This window comes from Artemia sp. Qi Xiang Cuo, chromosome 4 (assembly GCF_049724085.1).
Source record: "Artemia sp. Qi Xiang Cuo chromosome 4, ASM4972408v1, whole genome shotgun sequence".
Lineage (NCBI taxonomy): Eukaryota > Metazoa > Arthropoda > Branchiopoda > Anostraca > Artemiidae > Artemia > Artemia sp. Qi Xiang Cuo.
In genome coordinates this window covers 6,952,572-6,968,849 of record NC_142797.1, presented here as the reverse complement: position 1 = coordinate 6,968,849, position 16,278 = coordinate 6,952,572, and the positions used below count along the sequence as shown (strand labels likewise).

At 31.3% G+C, this 16,278-nt stretch overlaps 1 long non-coding RNA gene across 2 annotated transcripts in view; it reads left to right on the top strand.

The window, feature by feature from the left end:
- The window catches only part of LOC148952727 (uncharacterized), a 48,666-nt gene extending 33,731 nt beyond the window's left edge, over positions 1–14,935 (top strand). For both annotated transcript variants that reach the window (XR_016141605.1, XR_016141604.1), the window contains exons 2-3: positions 12,414–12,593; positions 14,837–14,935. This is a non-coding gene — a long non-coding RNA (uncharacterized LOC148952727). The remainder of the gene's footprint in view (positions 1–12,413; positions 12,594–14,836) is intronic.
- Positions 14,936–16,278: the final 1,343 nt, after the last annotated feature.

Genomic DNA, 16,278 nt, shown 5'->3' with positions numbered 1-16,278 from the left:
CATAAATTTGTCTTAGAAATAATATTTTTCATCAGTGATAACACTTTTTCTGTTCAAACTAGCAAGTTTTCTGTCAAAGATACAAATTTTTTTCTTAGAATTAATATTTTTTGATTTTGATAAAACCTTCTCTGTCAGAAGTAATAAGTTCTTCTTAACACAAATACAGATTCTCATCAAATTAACAATCATTTACATTAACACTAACAAACTTTTACTGAACACGCACAAAGTTCTCTTATAAATGATATTTTTCGTCAGTGATAACACTTTTTCTGTTCGAACCAGAAAATTTTCTGTCAAATATACAAAATTTTTTCTTTGAATTAACATTTTTGGATTGTGATAACAACTTTTCTGTCAGAAGTACCAAGTTTTGATTATCACTAACAAACATTCTCATCAAAGTAACGAAATTTTACCTTAATACTAACATACTTTTACTGAACACACACAAATTTCTCTTAGAAATAATATTTTTCATAAGTGATAGCACTTTTACTTTTCGGAATAGCAAGTTTTCTATCAAAAATACCTAATTTTTTCTTAGAAGTAAAATTTTTTGATTGTGATAACAACTTTTCTGTCAGTAGTTGCAAGTTTTTCTTAACATTAACAAACATTCTCATCAAAGTAACGATATTTCACATTAATACTAATATACTTTTACTGAACACACACAAATTCCTCTTAGAAATAATATTTTTCATCAATCATAACAATTTTTCTTTTTAAACTAGGAAATTTTTTGTCAAAGATACGGAATTTCTTCTTAGAAGTAAAATTCCTTGATTGTAATAACATTTTTTCGGTCAGAAGTAGTTAGTTTTGATTAACACTTACAAGCATTCTAATCAAGGTAGAGATATTTTACACTAGTACTAACATACTTTTACTGAACACACACAAATTTCTCTTAGAAATAATATTTTTCATCAATGATAACACTTTTTCTGTTCTAACTAGCAAATTTTCTACCAAAGATACCAAATTTTTTCTTAGAAGTAACATTTTTTGATTGTGATACCAACTTTTCTGTCAGAAGTAGCAAGTTTTGCTTAACACTAACAAACCTTCTCATCAAAGTAACGAAATTTTACCTTAATACTAACCTACTTTTACTGAACACACACACACAAATTTCTCTTAGAAATAATATTTTTCATCAGTGATAACACTTTTTCTGTTCGAACTAGCAAATTTTCAACCAAAATACCAAATTTTTTCGTAGAAGTAACATTTTTTGATTGTGATAACAACTTTTCTGATAGAAGTAGCAAGTTTTGCTTAACACTAACAAACATTCTCATCAAAGTATTGATTTTTTACCTTAATACTAACATACTTTTACTGAACACACACAAAATTCTCTTAGAAATAATATTTTTCAACAGTGATAACAACTTTTCTGTCAGAAGTAGCAAGTTTTGCTTAACACTAACAAACCTTCTCATCAAAGTAACAACATTTTACCTTAATACTAACATATTTTTACTGAACACACACAAATTTCTCTTAGAAATAATATTTTTCGTTTCTATGTCAGAATATATTTGTTTACATGTCTGGGTTGGTTTTTGGTTAGGTTAGGTTAGCTAAGTTAGGTTAGGTTAGCTATGTTAGGTTAGTTTAGCTAGTAAACATTTCTCCATGTTTAAGTTAGGTTAGGTTAGGTTAACTTATCATGAGCGCTCATGATAAGTTAACCTAACCTAACTAAAGCATGGTACAAAGTCGACATGGGGGGATTTTCCGGCGAGCATGGTTAGGTTAGTTTAGGTTAAGTTAGGTTAGCCTACGTACGCGCGCGTACGTAGGCTAACCTAACTTAACCTAACCTAACTTTATCTAGCCTAACCTAACCATACTCGCCGGAAAATCCCCGGAATTTGTGTGTGTTCAGTAAAAGTATGTTAGTATTAAGGTAAAATATCGTTACTTTGATGAGAATGTTTGTTAGTGTTAAGCAAAACTTACTACTTCAGACAGAAAAGTTGTTATCACAATCTTAAAATTGTACTTATCCTATAATATTTGTTATCTGTTTTATTAAACTTGATATTTCTAACAGAAAAATGTTTATATCTTATGAAAAATATTATTTATAAGACAACTTTTTTTTGTGTCATGTTATTTACGTTCGTATTAAGGTCAAATTCCTTTACTTTGATGAGAATGTTTGTTAGTGTTAAGCTAAACTTGCTAATTCTGACAGAAAAAATGTTATCACAATCAAAAAATGTTACCTCTACGAAAAAATTTGGTATCTTTGCCAGAAAACTTGCTAGTTCAAGCTGAAAAAGTGTTATCACTGATGAAAAATATTATTTCTAAGAGAAATTTGTGTGTTCAGTAAAAGTATGTTAGTATTAATGTAAAATATCATTAATTTGATGAGAATGTTTGTTAGTGTTAAGCAAAACTTACTACTTCTGACAGAAAATTTGCTATCACAATCAAAAAATGTTACTTCTACGAAAAAGTTTGGTATCTTTGGTTGGAAATTTGCTAGTTCGAACAGAAAAAGTGTTATCACTGATGAAAAATATTATTTCTAAGAGAAATTTGTGTGTGTTCAGTATAAGTAGGTTAGTATTAAGGTAAAATTTCATAACTTTGATGAGAATGTATGTTAGTGTTAAGCAAAACTTGCTACTTCCGACAGAAAAGTTGGTATCACAATCAAAAAATTTTATTTCTATGAAAAAATTTGGTATCTTTGGTAGAAAATTTGCTAGTTCGAACAGAAAAAGTGTTATCATTGATGAAAAATATTATTTCTAAGAGAAATTTGTGTGTGTTCAGTAAAAGTATGTTAGTATTAAGGTAAAATATCGTTACTTTGATGAGAATGTTTGTTAGTGTTAAGCAAAACTTGCTACTTCTGACCGAAAAGTTGTTATCACAATAAAAAAATGTTACTTCTACGAAAAAATTTGGCATCTTTGACAGAAAACTTACTACTTCGAACAGAAAAAGTGTTATCATTGACAAAAACTATTATTTCTAAGAGTAATTTGTGTGTGTTCAGTAAAAGTATGTTAGTATTAAAGTAAAATATCGTTACTTTGATGAGAATGTTTGTTAGTGTTAAGCAAAACTTGCTACTTCTGATAGAAAAGTTGTTATCACAATCAAAAAATGTTACTTCTATGACAAAATTTGGTATCTTTGATAGAAAACTTGCTAGTTCGAACAGAAAAAGTGTTATCACTTATGAAAAATATTATTTCTAAGAGAAATTTGTGTGTGTTCAGTAAAAGTATGTTAGTATTAAGGTAAAATTTCGTTACTTTGATGAGAATGTTTGTTAGTGTTAAGCAAAACTTGCTACTTCTGACAGAAAAGTTGTTATCACAATCAAAAAATGTTACTTCTAAGAAAAAGTATCTTGACGAAACTTGCTAGTTCGAACAGAAAAGTGTTATCTGACGAAAATATTATTTCTAAGAGAAATTGCTGTGTTCAATGTTAGTATCAAGTAAATGTCGTTAATTTGATGAAAGGTTTGTTAGTGTACAAAACTGTACTGACGAAAAGTGTTATCACAATAAAAATGTTACTTCTAGAAAGATTTGGAAACTAGTTAGTTCGAACTGAAAAGTGTTATCACGTGAAAATATTATTTCAAGAACTTTGTATGTTCAGTAAAAGTATGTTAGTATTGAGGTAAAATTTCGTTACTTTGATGAGAATGTTTGTTGGTGTTAAGCAAAACTTACTACTTCTGACAGAAAAGTTGTTATCACAATCAAAAAATGTTACTTCTACGAAAAAATTTGGTATCTTTGACATAAAATTTGCTAGTTCGAACAGAAAAGTGTTATCATTGATAAAAAAAATTATTTCTAAGAGAAATTTGTGTGTGTTCAGTAAAAGTATGTTAGTATTAAGGTAAAAAATCGTTACTTTGATGAGAATGTTTGTTAGTGTTAAGCAAAACTTGTTACTTCTGACAGAAAAGTTGTTATCACAATAAAAAAAATGTTACTTCTACTAAGAAATTTGATATCTTTGACAGAAAACTTGCTAGTTCGAACAGAAAAAGTGTTATCACTGACGAAAAATATTATTTCTAAGAGAAATTTGTGTGTGTTCAGTAAAAGTATGTTAGTATTAAGGTAGAATATCATTACTTTGATGAGAATGTTTGTTAGTGTTAAGCAAAACTTGTTACTTCAGACAGAAAAGTTGTTATCAAAATCAAAAAATGTTACTTCTAAGAAAAAATTTGGTATCTTTGGTAGAAAACTTGCTAGTTCGAACAGAAAAAGTGTTATCATTGATGAAAAATATTATTTCTAAGAGAAACTTGTGTGTGTTCAGTAAAAGTATGTTAGTATTAAAGTAAAATATCGTTACTTTGATGAGAATATTTTTTAGTGTTAAGCAAAACTTGCTACTTCTGACAGAAAAGTTGTTATCACAATCAAAAAATTTTACTTCTACGAAAAAATTTGGTATCTTTGACAGAAAATTTGCTAGTTCGAACAGAAAAAGTGTTATCACTGATGAAAAATATTATTTCTAAGAGAACTTTGTGTGTGTTCAGTAAAAGTATGTTAGTATTAAGGTAAAATTTCGTTACTTTGATGAGAAAGTTTGTTAGTGTTAAGCAAAACTTGTTACTTCTGACAGAAAAGTTGTTATCACAATAAAAAAATGTTACTTCTAAGAAAAATTTGGTATCTTTGACAGAAAATTTGCTAGTTCGAACAGAAAAAGTGTTATCACTGACGAAAAATTTTATTATTAAGAGAAATTTGTGTGTGTTCTGTAAAAGTTTGTTAGTATTAAAGTAAAATATCGTTACTTTGATGAGAAGGTTTGCTAGTGTTAAGAAAAACTTGCTACTTTTGACAGAAAAGTTGTTATCACAATCAAAAAATGTTACTTCTACGAAACAATTTGGTATCTTTGACAGAAAACTTGCTAGTTCGAACAGAAAAAGTGTTATCACTGATGAAAAATATTATTTTTAAGAGAACTTTGTGTGTGTTCAGTAAAAGTATGTTAGTATTAAGGTAAAATTTTGTTACTTTGATGAGAATGTTTGTTAGTGTTAAGCAAAACTGCCTGCTTCTGACAGAAAAGTTGTTATCACAATCAAAAAATGTTACTTCAACGAAAAAATTCGGTATCTTTGACAGAAAATTTGCTAGTTCGAACAGAAAAAGTGTTATCATTGACGAAAAATATTATTTCTAAGAGGAATTTGTGTGTGTTCAGTAAAAGTATGTTAGTATTAAAGTAAAATATCGTTACTTTGATGAGAATGTTTGTTAGTGTTAAGCAAAACTTGCTACTTCTGACAGAAAAGTTGTTATCACAATCAAAAAATGTTACTTCCATGAAAAAATTTGGTATCTTTGATAGAAAACTTGCTAGTTCGAACAGAAAAAGTGTTATCACTGATGAAAAATATTATTTCTAAGAGAAATTTGTGTGTGTTCTGTAAAAGAATGTTAGTATTAAGGTAAAATATCGTTACTTTGATGAGAAGGTTTGTTAGTGATAAGCAAAACTTGGTACTTCTGACAGAAAAGTTGCTATCACAATCAAAAATGTTACTTCTACGAAAAAATTTGGTATCTTTGACAGAAAATTAGCTAGTTCAAACTGAAAAAGTGTTATCACTGATGAAAAATATTATTTCTAAGAGAAATTTGTCTGTGTTCAGTAAAAGTATGTTAGTATTAAGGTAAAATTTCGTTACTTTGATGAGAATGTTTGTTAGTGTTAAGCAAAACTTACTACTTCTGACAGAAAAGTTGTTATCACAATAAAAATGTTACTTCTACGAAAAAGTTTGGTATCTTTGACGGAAAATTTGCTAGTTCGAACAGAAAAGTGTTATCATTGATGAAAAATATTATTTCTAAGAGAAATTTGTGTGTGTTCAGTAAAAGTATGTTAGTATTAAGGTAAAAAATCATTACTTTGATGAGAATGTTTGTTAGTGTTAAGCGAAACTTGTTACTTCTGACAGAAAAGTTGTTATCACAATAACAAAATGTTACTTCTACGAAAAAATTTGGTATCTTTGATAGAAAGCTTGCTAGTTCGAACAGAAAAAGTGTTATCACTGACGAAAAATATTATTTCTAAGAGAAATTTGTGTGTGTTGAGTAAAAGTATGTTAGTATGAAGGTAAAATATCATTACTTTGATGAGAATATTTGTTAGTGTTAAAATAAACTTGTTACTTCTGACAGAAAAGTTGTTATCACAATACAAAAATTTTACTTCTATTAAAAAATTAGGTATCTTTTGAAGAAAACTTCACAGTTAGAACAGAAAAATTGTTATCACTGATAAAAATGTTATTTCAAAGATAAATTTGCGTTAGTTCAGAAAAGGTATGTTAGTATTAAGGTAAAAAATCATTACTTTGATGAGAATTACTGTTAGCGTTAAGCAAAACTTGCTACTTCTGACCGAAAAGTTGTTATCACAATAAAAAAATGTTACTTCTACGAAAAAATTTGGTATCTTTGACAGAAAATTTGCTAGTTCGAACAGAAAAAGTGTTATCATTGACAAAAAATATTATTTCTAAGAGGAATTTGTGTGTGTTCAGTAAAAGTATGTTAGTATTATAGTAAAATGTCGTTACTTTGATGAGAATGTTTGTTAGTGTTAAGCAAAACTTGTTCCTTCTGACAGAAAAGTTGTTATAACTATCTAAAAATGTTACTTCTACGAAAAAATTTGGTATTTTTGACAGAAAATTTGCTAGTTCGAACAGAAAAAGTTTTATCACTGATGAAAAATATTGTTTCTAAGAGAAATTTGTGTGTGTTCAGTAAAAGTATGTTGGTATTAAGGTAAAAAATCAGTACTTTGATGAGAATGTTTGTTAGTGTTAAGCAAAAATTGCTACTTCTGACAGAAAAGTTGTTATCACAATCAGAAAATGTTACTTCTAAGAAAAAATTTGGTATCTTTGACAGAAAATTTGCTATTTCGAACAGAAAAAGTGTTATCACTGATGAAAAATATTATTATTAAGCGAAATTTGTGTGTGTTCAGTAAAAGTTTATTAGTATTAAGGTAAAATGTAGTTACTTTGATGAGAAGGTTTGTTAGTGTTAAGGAAAACTTGTTACTTCTGCCAGAAAAGTTGTTATCACAATCAAAAAATGTTAATTCTAAGAAAAAATTTGGTATCTTTGATAGAAAAATAGCTAGTGTGAACAGAAAAAGTGTTATCACTAATGCAAAATATAATTTTTACGACGACTTTGTGTGTGTTGAGTAAAAGTATGCTAATTTTCGGGTAAAATACCGTTATTTTGATGAGAATGTTTTTTAGTATTAAGATAAACTTCTTGCTTCTGACAGAAAAGTTGTTATCACAATCAAAAAATGTTATTTCTACGAAAAAATTTGGTATCTTTGACAGAAAATTTGCTAGTTCGAACAGAAAAAGTGTTATCACTGACGAAAAATATTATTTCTAAGAGAAATTTGGGTGTGTTCAGTAAAAGTTTGTTAGTATTAAGGTAAAATGGCGTTACTTTGATGAAAAGGTTTGTTAGTGTTAAGAAAAACTTGCTACTTCTGACAGAAAAGTTGTTATCACAATCAAAAAATGTTACTTCTACGAAAAAATTTGGTATCTTTGACAGACAACTTGCTAGTTCGAACAGAAAAAGTGTTATAAATGATGAAAAATATTATTTCTAAGACAACTTTGTGTGTGTTCAGTAAAAGTATGTAAGTATTGAAGTAAAATTTCGTTACTTTGATGAGAATGTTTGTTAGTGTTAAGCAAAACTTGCTACTTCTGACAGAAAAGTTGTTATCACAATCAAAAAATGTTACTTCTACGAAAAAATTTGGTATCTTTGGTTGAAAATTTGCGAGTTCGAACAGAAAAAGTGTTATCACTGATGAAAAATATTATTTCTAAGAGAACTTTGTGTGTGTTCAGTAAAAGTATGTTAGTATTAAGGTAAAATTTCGTTACTTTGATGAGAAAGTTTGTTAGTGTTAAGCAAAACTTGTTACTTCTGACAGAAAAGTTGTTATCACAATCAAAAAATGTTACTTCTAAGAAAAAATTTGGTATCTTTGACAGAAAATTTGCTAGTTCGAACAGAAAAAGTGTTATCACTGACGAAAAATATTATTATTAAGAGAAATTTGTGTGTGTTCAGTAAAAGTTTGTTAGTATTAAAGTAAAATATTGTTACTTTGGTGAGAAGGTTTGCTAGTGTTAAGAAAAACTTGTTACTTTTGACGGAAAAGTTGTTATCACGACCAAAAAATTTTAATTCTACCAAAAATTTTGATATCTTTGACAGAAAACTTGCTAGTTTGAACAGAAAAAGTGTTATCACTGATGAAAAATATTATTTCTAAGAGAACTTTGTGTGTGTTCAGTAAAAGTATGTTAGTATTAAGGTAAAATTTCCTTACTTTGATGAGAATGTTTGTTACTGTTAAGCAAAACTGGCTACTTCTGACAGAAAAGTTGTTATCACAATAAAAAAATGTTACTTCTACGAAAAAATTTGGTATCTTTGACAGAAAATTTGCTTATTCGAACAGAAAAAGTGTTATCACTGACGAAAAATATTATTTCTAAGAGAAATTTGTGCGTGTTCAGTAAAAGTTTGTTAGTATTAATGTAAAATGGCGTTACTTTGATGAGAAGGTTTGTTAGTGTTAAGCAAAACTTGTTACTTCTGACAGAAAAGTTTTTATCACAATAAAAAAACGTTGATTCTACTAAACAATTCTGTACCTTTGACAGAAAACTAGCTAGTGCGAACAGAAAAGGTGTTATCACTGACGAAAAATATTATTTTTAAGAGAACTTTGTGCGTGTTCAGTAAAAGTTAGTTAGTATTAAGGTAAGGTATCGTTACTTTGATGAGAATGGATGTTAGTGTTAAGAAAAACTTGTTACTTCTGACAGAAAAGTTGTTATCACAATCAAAAAATGTTAAAATTTGGTATCTTTGGTAGAAAGTTTGCGAGTTAGAACAGAAAAAGTGTTATCACTTATGAAAAATATATTTTCTAAGAAGACTTTGTGTGTGTTGAGTAAAAGTATGCTAATTATAGGGTAAAATACCTTTACTTTGATGAGAATACGTGTTATTGTTAAGATCAACTTACTGTTTCTGACAGAAAAGTTGTTATCACAATCAAAAATGTTACTTCTAAGAAAAAATTTGGTTTCTTTGACAGAAAACTTGCTAGTTCGAACAAAAAAAGTGTTTTCACTGATGAAAAATATTATTTCTAAGAGAACTTTTTGTGTGTTCAGTAAAAGTATGTTAGTATTAAGGTAAAATTTCGTTACTTTGATGAGAATGTTTGTTAGTGTTAAGCAAAACTTGCTACTTCTGACAGAAAAGTTGTTATCACGATCAAAAAATGTTACTTCTACGAAAAAATTTGATATCTTTGACAGAAAACTTGCTAGTTCGAACAGAAAAAGTGTTATCACTGATGACAAATATTATTTATAAGAGAACTTTGTGTGTGTTCAGTAAAAGTTTGTTAGTATTAAGGTAAAATATCATTACTTTGATGAGAATGTTTGTTAGTGTTAAGCAAAACTTGTTACTTCTGAAAGAAAAGTTGTTATCACAATAAAAAAATGTTACTTCTAAGAAAAAATGTGGTACCTTTGGTAGAAAACTTGCTAGTTCGAACAGAAAAAGTGTTATCATTGATGAAAAATATTATTTCTAAGAGAAATGTGTGTGTGTTCAGTAAAAGTATGTTAGTATTAAGGTAAAATATCACTACTTTGATTAGAATGCTTGTAAGTGTTAAGCAAAACTAGCTACTTCTGACCGAAGAGATGTTATCACATTCAAAGCGTTTTGCTTCTACGAAGAAATTCGGTATCTTTGACAGAAAATTTGCTAGTTCGAACAGAAAAGTTTTATCACTGACTAAAAATATTATTTCGAAGAGGAATTTGTGTGTTTTCAGTAAACATTTAATAAAAAAGCCTTTTGAAAGTATTGCTTGGTGATGGGATATTCAAAAAGCCATAAAGTAAAGTTGTTTGTGAAAAGGATGAGTACTTCAAGTTGTAAAATTGGTTTAGGAGGGACATTACGTAAAGAACTTGTTCTGTAATAATATAGAAAAGCCTTTTGTAAAGTTGTGTGTGAAAAGGATAGGTACTTCAACTTGTAAAATGGGTTTAGGAAGGACATTATGAAAAGAAATTGTTCTTAAATGTCTTTTGAAGAGTATTGCTTGGTGTTGAGGTATTCGAAAAGCCTTATAGTAAAGTTGTGGGTGTAAAGGATGGGTACTTCAACTTGTAAAATGGGTTTAGAATGGACATAAAGAAAAGAAGCTGCTCTGAAATGCCTTTTGAAAGATATTTCTTTGTGTTGGGGTATTCGAAAAGCTGTAAAGTAAAGTTGTGTGTGAAAAGGATGGCTGCTTCAAGTTGGAAAATGGGTTTAGAATGCACATAAAGAAAAGAACTTGCTCTGAAATGCCTTTTGAAAAGTATTGCTTGGTGTTTGGGTATCCAAAAAGCTGTAAATTAAAGTTGTGGGTGAAAAGGACGGATTTTTCAAGTTGAAAAATGGGTTTAGAATGCACATTAAGAAAAGAACTTGCTCTGAAATGCCTTTTGAAAGGTAATGCTTAGTGTTGTGGTATCCAAAAAGCTGTAAATTAAAGTTGTGTGTGAAAAGGACGGATGCTTCAAGTTGGAAAATGGGTTTAGAATTCACATAAAGAAAAGAACTTGCTCTGAAATGCCTTTTAAAAAGTTTTTCTTGGGTGTTGAGGTATCCAAAAAGCTGTAAAGTAAAGGTGTGAGAGAAAAGGATGGGTATTTCAAGTTGGAAAATAGGTTTAGAAGGGATATTAAGAAAGGAACTTGTTCTGAAATGTCTTTTGAAAAGTATTGCTTGGTGTTGAGGTATTCGAAAAGCTTTATAGTAAAGTTGTGAGTGAAAAGGATGGGTACTTTAACTTGTAAAATGGGTTTAGGAAGAAAATTACGTAAAGAACTTTTTCTGAAAAGATATAATAAAGCCTTCTGAAAAGTATTGCTTGATATTGGGGTATTCGAAAAGCCTTAGAGTAAAGTTGTGGGGGAAAAGATGAGTACTTCAACTTGTAAAATTGGTTTAGGAAGGACATTAAGAAAAAAACTTGTTCTGAAAAAATATAATAACGTCTTTGGAAATTTGGGGACTCTTCTGCGTCTAAAATGCACAAAAAAGTATTTAAAAAATGGGGAGGGGGCTCTTGGGGGACTCGGGTGGGCCTTTGGGGGTCCGGGGGCATTTTGGGGACCGGGTGGTCCTTTGAGAGCCCGGAGGACCTTTGGGGACCGGGGGCTTCCTTCGGGGTTGGGGTTGGGGGATCGTAGCCCTTTGGGGTTGGGGTAGGGGACCTCACGACACTGTTCAAATGGAACTTGTGTATTATAACGACCACAGAGTTTCACCCTCAAATCCTCTTCTAAAACCTCTTCTAAAATCATCTTTTAAAATGTCTTTAACTGTTTCGCCGAAATAATTCCCTAAAATGTCTAAAACGGTTTCGCCCAAATAATCCCTAAACGTAATTTCAGCCTGTTCCTTTTGTTTTTGGCATCCCTGCGCTGTCACATTTGAAATTACTGGGAAACCTTTTCCCGCGTTGATCTCTTCATCTCTAAGATCAAAACATTCGCCGAAGTTTCTTGGAGAATTGTTTCCGGGGCGAAGTTTATTAATATCTTTGGAGTTCGACCAGTAGAATTGTTTCCGGGGCGAAGTTTTTTAATGTCTGACAGATGATGTCATGTTTGACTGATTTTTCAAAAAAGGGAAATTAATTTGTTGTTTCTAAGGGGAATTATTGATTCACACCTGATCCTGTTTTCTATTCCTGGATCTTAACCTTCGCCCCCAGTGTACACTTACAACAACAACAAATCAATTGATCTTGAAAGAAGTGTCATTGACCCTGTCCCCGTTAGACTCAATAATCCAGAAAACATCGATCAAAGTGAGAAAAATCATGTTTTTTCATTCTCACTGACAAAAACCATAAAACATCCATAAATTGATGTTGACATCCATGAAAAACATCAAACCAAGAAAACCGTCCAAGAAATATCCATAAAAGTGAGAAAATTCCTTTTTTTTCAAGTGAGAAAAATTTAGTTTTTTCATTCTCAGTGAGAAAACCATCTCCCTAGGGACTCTATGCACATATATGGAGTCCCGTCACGAGTATAAGATAGCTTTCTACTTGTGTATAGCAATTGTAATATAGCAATAATATACAATATTGCTTCTATACAATAAAAGCAATCAAATACTCAAGTTTTTTAATCAATATCTAAAAACTGGAAAAATGGAAAAGTGGTGCTAAGTAGTTCAGCTTCTGAATCACAAAAAGCTGATAGCCTTTTTTTTTCCTTGAAGAAAGAAGCCCCTTTTTGTCCAGCGACTGCTGTTCGCTCAAGTTGATCCTCAGTCAGAGGAGAACTTAAGATACAAGTGGAAATTTAAAAGCAGATCTCTTGCACCTCATCGACGCTGATTCGACGCTCATCGACGCTGATCGAGACTGAACCTAATTGTAAAGACACAGACTACTCTAAGGTTAGAATTTTCCCTTGAAAATTTCAGCTATTTTGGCTAATTTCAGCTAAGGTTAAAATTCAACTATTTAAAACATTTTGTGTTGATATTCCTTGTTAGATCAACTGATTTTCAAATCAAATGATCCTTGATATTTCACTCTATCTGTAGAATTCTGTAAGATAAGAACTTCACACAAAACTGAGCTTGATTCATTTTTTTTTTAGGTTTTAGGATTTTTAGATTTAGAAGAATTTTTGGCTCTTTAACATTTTGCGTTAGTTTGTATTTTCAGTAAAGTGTCAGTTTTACAAAATTCTATAAACACAGAGGAATATGACGAGTCAATTCATTCAGTTTCACTCTTTATTTTCGTTAGAAAAACTTTTTTGGAGGATGATTATCATTTTCCAAGCATTATTATACGAATGATCAAATCGAATGAGGGAGGAAAGTTGAAGGAGGGATTATCTACTTCACATTTAAGAGAACCTTGGGTCAAACAGCTTGTAGTAACAAACTGTACTAAAGAGCGGCCATTATCCATAGAAATTGAGACTTTAAAAAACAATGTTTTGATTATAATTAATCAAAAAAACTTTTTCCACAAAATAAGTTTTTTAAAGAAAAGTAAAGAACTCCGTTAGTAGAGAAGCCTTAATATCTCCTGGGGGGACTCCATATATGGACATAGAGTCCCTAGGGAGAACACCTGTGCTGTCAGTCCCGATCCCACACCATATATGGGCATGGAATCCCCAGGGAGAACACGTTTCCGAGAAATTGATTGCGTAACCTAGCCTAACCTCATGAACTCGTGACGGGGGGCACCATATATGGGCATAGAGTCCCTAGGGAAAATGGATTTCTGAGAAATTGATTGCGTAATTGATTGGGAAAATGGATTTCCGAGAAATTGATTGCGTAATCGATCGGGAATTTTATTGATCCGATAACGGGAAACAAATCACGTGTCTCCTTCTAAGCCAATCAGAATGGTTTTTGTCACTGAGAATGAAAAAACAGGATTTTTCTCACTTTGATGTATTTTCAAGGAGAATTGTCTCCGGGCGAAGTTTATTAATGTCTTTTGTGTTCGTCCAGGAAAATTGTTTCCGGGCGAAGTTTATTAATGTCTTTGATGTATTTCCAAGGAGAATTGTCTCCGGGCGAAGTTTATTAATGTCTTTGGAGTTCGACCAGGAGAATTGTTTCCAGGCGAAGTTCATTAATGTCTTTGGTGCTCGTTCAGGAGAATTGTTTCCGGGTGAAGTTTATTATTGTCTGACGGACGATGTCAAGATTGATTGATTTGTCACGAAAGGGGAATTAATTTGTTGTTTCTAAGGGGAATTATTGATTCACGAAAGGGGAATTAGTTTGTTGTTTCTAAGGGGAATTATTGATTCAAGAAAGGGGAATTAATTTGTTGTTTCTAAGGGGAATTATTGATTCATGAAAGGGAATTATAAATGCCATCACTTGTTCCCTAGGAATTATACGGGACTCTAAAGAGATAAATTAATATTCTATTTTTAAATACGGCTTCATTGATCTTTAAGTCGAAGAGATAAATTGATATTCTAACGAAACCTTAATAGGGGCAAGAGGGGCCCACATCCGGAGAGTCAAGGGGTATGAGCTATATAGTAATTTTTTCAAGTCATTGGGGGGGGGGGGCGGGGGGTAACTTCCGTCATTACCCCCCCCCCCCCAACTACGCCACTGCTGAAAACAGAAGACATAAAAAAACTAAAAAAAACTTCATAACAACCCAGACTAGTGAAAAAAAACTAAAGAAAGTAGACTTACTATTAATATTAATTCTTGGAATGATCGTTATTCCGGAAACTCTCAGCAAATTTGGATATATTAACTCTAAAAAAGAGAAAATCTTTAAAATATATTGCGATTTCAGTAAAGCATAAATGCCGCTCTGGTCTTTAAATGGTTAACGGGCATTAGTTATATTCTTGTTTGTGTTAATTTCTGTTCGTTTTAAGTTTGAACTATGATTTGACCTTTTTCATGATAGTCTTTGGTTTAATATGGACATTTGCTGTTGCTTAAAAAACTTTTCTTTTGAAAATCAAAAATTAATTGCTGTTCGGTTCTGATTAATATTGTTATTATTTTATTAGTTAATAAAAAGGATAATTTTAAAGTTCTTTCAGGTTTTTCTGCTAAGAATTAAGATTGTGGCCTGCTATTTATGCTTCGGATAAAATTTTGCAAGCAAATTTTGACAAGAGTTTTTTTTATAGAACTGCATATGAAAATCTGAATAACTTTTTGCCTTCTATGGGTATTGAAGCCACCCTGGTCCCCGCTATGCTGCAACCTTGAATATAGACAAATACTGCTGAACCATTTCATTATAAGAATTTAGTTGCGTTATGTTTTGTTATAACTACTTTGTTGTGTAAATAAATGCATTTTTGGCTAATTTCTGATGTTTAAAAAATAAGAGTAGAACGTCAAGTATCAATGCAACCAGATTTGTTTTCAGTCGGGATTCTCTTGCTTCAGAAACTGTAATTGAGGTGTCTTCATAGCCTGACATTTTAAGCAGGTCAACAGAAAAAAAATTCTCACTAAGAATCAACAAAACTAAATTTTTTATCTAACATTTATTGTCCTTAATAAGCTCCTCTTGGTTCGCCAGGTAAAATTTAAAGTCAACTTAATCTCCCCCCCCCCCTCCAATGTTCCCTCAAAGCTACAGATGAGTCCTTTAAGCTGTGAATTTATACCCTTGGGCGTACCTGAGAACCTGCACATGCACCCTTATGCCAGCCTTGATGCACATAGTGTTTTCTGATTTAGTTCAATAACCTCCTCAACATTGCCAGAAATTGTGAGTTTAGTACCCTTAGCCATTTGAGAGATATTACAGATATGCAGTTTCAGCAGCTTTGATGCGCAGTGAGTCTTTAAATTTAGATCAACATCCCCTGAAACGTTCCCTGGAAGTCTAAACATAATACACTTAGCTCTTCCTGAGATACTTCACCCACACACTTTTGACAACTTGGATACACATAGTGGCTCTTGATTTAGTTCAATATCCCCTCAACATGTTCTGAAAGTTTGAGATGGATGCCCTCAGCCGTTCCTGAGATATCGCATATACGCCCTTTTGTTAAACTGCATGCAGTTAGTATCTCTAGGTTTAGTTCAATATTCCCTTCAACATACGCTCAAAGTATAGAATTAATATACTTAGCCGTTCGTAAAGTATTTCTTCCATTATAGCCCTAGAAAAGGGATCAAACCAATGTTCTCGCAGAGCTATTCTATTATCACAATTGAATCTTATTTATAGGTTATTCGAACTGGCAACAACTTACCCTAAGTGGTTAAGTAATTGTTACCGTAAGTGGTTAATTTACGTTACGCTAAGCGTAACGTTTCACACCTAACAAGTTGTTATACACTAGGATAATGTCAAAAGGTCGGAAATCCGTCATAATCATCGTCAAAAATCATCTCAAAGCAAACTATTCGAAAATTAAAAATGTGGAATGGAGATTCAAGCTCTGATCAGGGACGTAGCTCCAGCATTCTTATTGGGGGAGGGGGCAAAAGGGTCCGCATCTGGGAAGTTATGGGGCATGGGCTATAGAATAATTTTTTCTCCAAATTATTGGAGAGGACAACTACCCCCCTCCCCCCCCGAAACGACGCCACTGGCTCTGGTCAACCG